Raw genomic sequence first — 5550 nt, 5'->3', positions numbered from 1 at the left:
TGAATGTTGCTCATTTAAGACTTCTGAATGCATGCTCCACACCTCGTTCCTCTCAGATTTTGGAAGGCACTTCAGATTCTTAAACCTTGGGTCGAGTGCTGTAGCTATTTTTAGAAATTTCACATTGGTACCTTTTTTGTGTTTTGTCAAATCTGCTGTGAAAGTGTTCTTAAAACGAACAAGTGCTGGGTCATCATCCGAGACTGCTATAACATGAAACATATGGCAGAATGCAGGTAAAACAGAAGAGGAGACCTATAATTCTCTCCCAAGGTGTATAGTCACAAATTTAATTAATGTATTTTTTTTTAAACGAGCATCATCAGCATGGAAATATGTCCTCTGGAAAGGTGGCCGAAGCATGAAAGGACATACAAATGTTTAGCATATCTGACACGTAAATACCTTGCAATGCTGGCTACAGAAGTGCAATGTTCTCACTTTCAGGTGACGTAAATAAGAAGCAGGCAGCATTATCTCTGTAATTGTAAACAAACTTGTTTGTCTTAGTGATTGGCTGAACAAGAAGTAGGACCAAGTGGACTTGTAGGCTCTAAAATTTTACATTGTTTTTTTTTTAGTGCAGTTGTGTAACAAAAAAAAAATCTACATTTGTAAGTTACACTTTCACAATGAAGAGATTGCGCTGCAGTACTCGTATGAAGTGAATTGAAATACTATTTCTTTTGTTTATCATTTTTACAGTGCAAATATTTGTATAAACATAATATAAAGTGAGCACTGTACACTTTGTATTCTGTGTTGTAATTGAAATCAATATATTTGAAAATGTAGAAAAACGTCCAAAAATATTGAATAAATTTCAATTGGTATTCTATTGTTTAGCAGTGCAATTAATTGCGATTAATTTTTTTGAGTTAATCCCGAGAGTTAATTGCGATTAATTGACAGCCCTAGTTTCCAGGTGTCTGTTTTTTGACTGGAATGCCTGGTCGAAAAGGGAGCCTGGCAGCTCTGGTCAGCACCACCAACTGAGCCGTTAAATGTCCGGTTGGCGGTGCTGCTGGTCTAAGGCAGGCTAGTCCCCACCTGTCCTGGCACCGCGCTGAGCCCTGGAAGTGGCCAGTGGATCTGGCTCCTAGGCGGGAGGGCCATGGGGCTCTGTGCTCTGTCCCTGTCCCGAGCACCGGCTCCGCACTCCCATTGGCTGGGAACCATGGCCAATGGGAGCTGGGGGCGGGGTGGTACCTGCATGCAAGAGCAGCACACGGAGCCTCCTAGGAGCCAGACCTACTGGCTGCTTCTGAGGTGCAGCGTGGAGCCAGGGCAGGCAGGCAGGCAGGCAGTCAGCCTGCATTAGCACCACTGTGCTGCTGACCAGGAGCTGCCCGAGCTAAATGCATGCCCCAACCCCCTACCCCAACCCGGAGCCCCCTCCTGGACCCCAAACCCCTCACCCCCAGGCACCCCCAGAGCCTGCACCCGCCTCTTGAGCCCTCACCCCCCTGCCCCCCAACCCTCTGCCCCAGCTCAGAGCCACCTCCCACATCCTGAACCCCTCATCCCCAGCCCCCCCCAGAGCCCACACCCCCAGCCCAGAGTCTGTACCCCCTCCTACACCTCAACTCACAGCCCCATCCCGCACTCCAAATCCCTCAGCCCTATCCCCCAGCCTGGAGCCCCCTCCTGCACCCCAAATCCCTCATCCCCAGCCCAGAGTCCGTACCCCCTCAGCCCAGAGTCTGTACCCTCTCCTGCACTCCAACCCACAGCCCCCTCCTGCATTCCAAATGCCTTGGTCCCAGCCTGGAGCCTCGCCTGCACCCTAAACCCATCAGCCCCACCCCAGAGCCCGCACCCCCCAGCCAGAGCCCACAGCCCAACTCCCTTCCCCAGCCTGGAGCCCTCTCCTGCATCCTGAACCCCTGATTTCTGGACCCACCCCAGAGCCCATACCCTCAGTTAGTGCTATCACCCCCTCCCACACCCAGCTCCCAGTGAAAGTGAGTGAGGTGGGGGAGAGCGAGCCACTGATGGAGGGGGAAAGTAGTGATTGTGGGGTGGGGCCTCAGGGAAGGGGCAGGGCCAGGGTGGGGCTTTGGGAAAGGGGCCAGAGCTAGGGTGTTCACTTTTATGTGATTAGAAAGTTGGCAACCCTAGTAACTCGGTTGAAACTGCCACAGATGGTCTGGTGTTGGATCAAAATAATGGAATTTTGCATGTTTTCCACCTAAAACTATCATCCAATCTAAACTTGTTCCAAATTCAGAATACAGCTTCTTCCAAACCTCAGGGTAAGTTTACTCAGAACTGCGGGTAAACTTTGCACTAAGCCTGGCGGGAGTTTCATATTGTTAACCATTATTTACAACAGTTTTGCTGAGCGATGGTCATCTGCCTGTGTTCATCGTTACTACTATTAATAGTAAAAAATAATAAAATACCCAGCTTTTATGTTGTGCTGTTCATCAGTAGATCTCAAAGCACTTTACAAAGGCTGTCCGTATCATTATCTCCATTTTACAGGTAGAGAAACTGAAGCACACTTACACTCTCTGCTATGATTTCATAAAGCTGATGTACATCCTTAACACAGAAAGGGGAAAAGTAGGTTTGGAAAGTTTGGCACTGTCCCTGTATAAAAGCACTAAATGCTGATTTCTTGATGGTACACCACAATGAGGTGCTGATGACTGTCCACATGAAACAGGCCAGAGTGCTCAAACCACACAATAAACTACTAGTACGGCTTTTTGAACGTGGGTTGTTCTTTTCCTCATTTAAGTGGTTCTTCTGCTTCATTAACCAAATCAGAGTTAGAAGGGTAAACTATCACCACTGCTACTGCTCTACCTACTGTCACTACAGCACCATCTGTTAAAAGAACCCCTACAGAATCAGACTAGATTCAATTCTGGCTGCCAGCTGAGGAAACCAGCTATTGCCCTTTACAATAACAACGGCCTGCTACCCCCTTTTCCTCCTTCCTCCCTGAATGAACTGGAATAGAAATAAGAGCAAGAACTTGCTACTGCTAAATAAATAGCTTGCTGTACATGACATCTGCACCTGACTAACTCTAGCCTAAAAGGTGTTGCTCCCCTTGCATGGAAAAGAGACTTGCGGAGGCTTGGCACCAACTGTGAGGCTCTTACGGAAGAAGAGTGTGAGTATAATTGTTGCCAGTGAATTAGGTTATTTTCTGTCTATGAAACAACTGAATGTTGTTACCACCCTATTGCCCAAAACTGGTTATATGTACAGCTCACCTGATAGGTCAGGTATGTGCCATTGATGATTCATTTGTAAAACATGCCAGTAGCTTGATTTGCAGTCATGGAGCCTTATTAAACATTTGCTCTATACTTCAGGCAGGGAATACCTTTTTATAGGAACTCAGTGTTCTTCTATTATTACTATTGTCTATTTAACATTTGTATTGTAGTAGTGCCTGGGCAGGGCCCCATTGTGCTAGGTGCTGTACAAACCAATAGTAAATGACAGTCCCTGCCCCCAAAGAACTTAGGGTGGGATTCACAAGGGACTTGGACATTGCAACACTGAGCATCATGCACCTAACTCTTAGGCTCCTAGAAAATCACAGGAACAACACTGGGATCCACAAAGCTGAGTTAGGTGCTGTGACATTTGGGGTTCAACCCAGACCCGTAAGGGCTTGTGTCATGCCTACCCTGCAACTCTGGGTGCCTGAAATGCTATTCTGCTATTGCTCTCAGCCCAGACACCAACAGCCTGCACACAAGTACGCTGGTCAGAGCCTGGCTTCCACCACTTCATCACTTTTTTCAGAGTGACTCCAGTGCCCTCTCAGTCCTCAATTTCCCCAAAATCATTTGCCAACATGACCATCTGCTGGAGTTCCCAGAGTTGGGAGTTACTGAGTTACCCCTCTCAGCCTCAGCAAGTGAGAGTTTTGCTACTGCTAAGCTGTGTGCCAACTCCCTGAAACACCAGCTTGCCTGCCTTGCCAGAAAACTCATCAGGACTCTGCCAGTCCAAACCTTGCCTTGCAAGTAATAAACAGTGAACCCCCAACTCCTGAGTTCTCCAGAGACGTCTCCCTGCAGTGTCCAGCCCCAACCTGGAACTGTGATGGGTTTGACTCCCTGTCCGGGATGCCACCTGATATACTGGGCCCACCAGTTCCACCAGCCTTGACTACCTCACCTGCCCTTGCTGTGCCTTCTCTAGCACACACACAGGTAAGGCTACACCCAGCTGTAGATACAGACTGAAATCAGCTCTGTGTGGGAAGATGCAGCTCAGGGCCTTACCCGGAACTCATGTGACAACTCCTTTGGGGTGTAAACCCAAAATAATATTGTCTTGTACTGTATAGAGATCTGTACAGTGCAAGCTCATAAAAATAACCCCCTCCCTCAATGTGGATGGAAATATATACAGCTTTTTGCCCCCCACCCCGCGATATGAATTGCACAAACTGGGTTTTGAAATGAACAAAAAATAAATTTATTAACTACAAAAAGGCAAATTTTAAGTGATTATAAGGGATAGCAAACAGAACAAAGCAGATTACTGGGCAAATAAAACAAAAAACACAAACTAAGCTTAATATACTAAAGAAACAGATTGAAAATAGTAATTATTCACCCTAAATGTTGTTTTAGGCAGGTTTCAGAGTTTCTGCAGCTTATTCATTATTTCTCTTCATAGGCTAGAACCCTGTCTCAGCCTGGACTCAGCCCTTGCTTTTCCCCAGCTTAGCTCCTTTTGTTTCTTCAGGTGTTTTCAGCAGTCATCTTCCTTGGGTGGGGATGCAGTGGAGAAGAGCCCTGATTAACTCACTTCCCAGCCTTAAATAGGATCCTTTGTTTCCAGTGGAAAAATACCAGCAGTGTCCAAGATGGTACTCTGTGCCAGGTGACATGATCACATGACCTTGCAGTGTTAAAGCAACCATGAGACAAGGATTATTTGTAATGTCCACAGGAAGGAACTCCAGGAAGATGAGAGATCAGCATCTTCAAAGACCCATTGTCTTTCCTAATGGTCCATTCAGGCTGATTGCCTACTGTCGGGTGGGCGGTCCCCAAGTACACACACAGTTGTAATTGTTACATAGTCAATATTCCTAACTTCAGATACAGAAATGATACATGCATAGAATTTGGATAATCACATTCAGTAAACCATAACCTTTCCAATGATACCTCACATGCCCTATCTTGCATGAAATACAACTTAGTTATGCCATATTAATATTATAACATTATTTTTATGACTAATATGGGGTGCAGCATCACAGGAACACTCACAGGAGTTCGTTGCTCCTTTAAGAGACATTACACTACAGCTCATTACATTGAATGGATTTTGACAGACACTTATTTCAATCACAACACTGAATTGGTTTATAATAAAAGTAAAACAAGTTTCTTTAATAAAAGAACATAGAATTAAGTGCTACCAAGTATAAGGGTATAAAGATAGAAAGGGTTACAAGCGTGCCAAAGGTTGCCAATCCCCGTTCTAGGACATATTTGTAACTCTTTGTACATAATTCAAGAATATTAATGATCAGTGAGTTATTAGTTTTCCAATGATGTA

This window comes from Eretmochelys imbricata, chromosome 6 (assembly GCF_965152235.1).
Source record: "Eretmochelys imbricata isolate rEreImb1 chromosome 6, rEreImb1.hap1, whole genome shotgun sequence".
NCBI lineage: Eukaryota > Metazoa > Chordata > Testudines > Cheloniidae > Eretmochelys > Eretmochelys imbricata.
The sequence above is the reverse complement of the archived record's forward strand: the minus strand, read 5'-3'. Positions refer to the sequence as shown.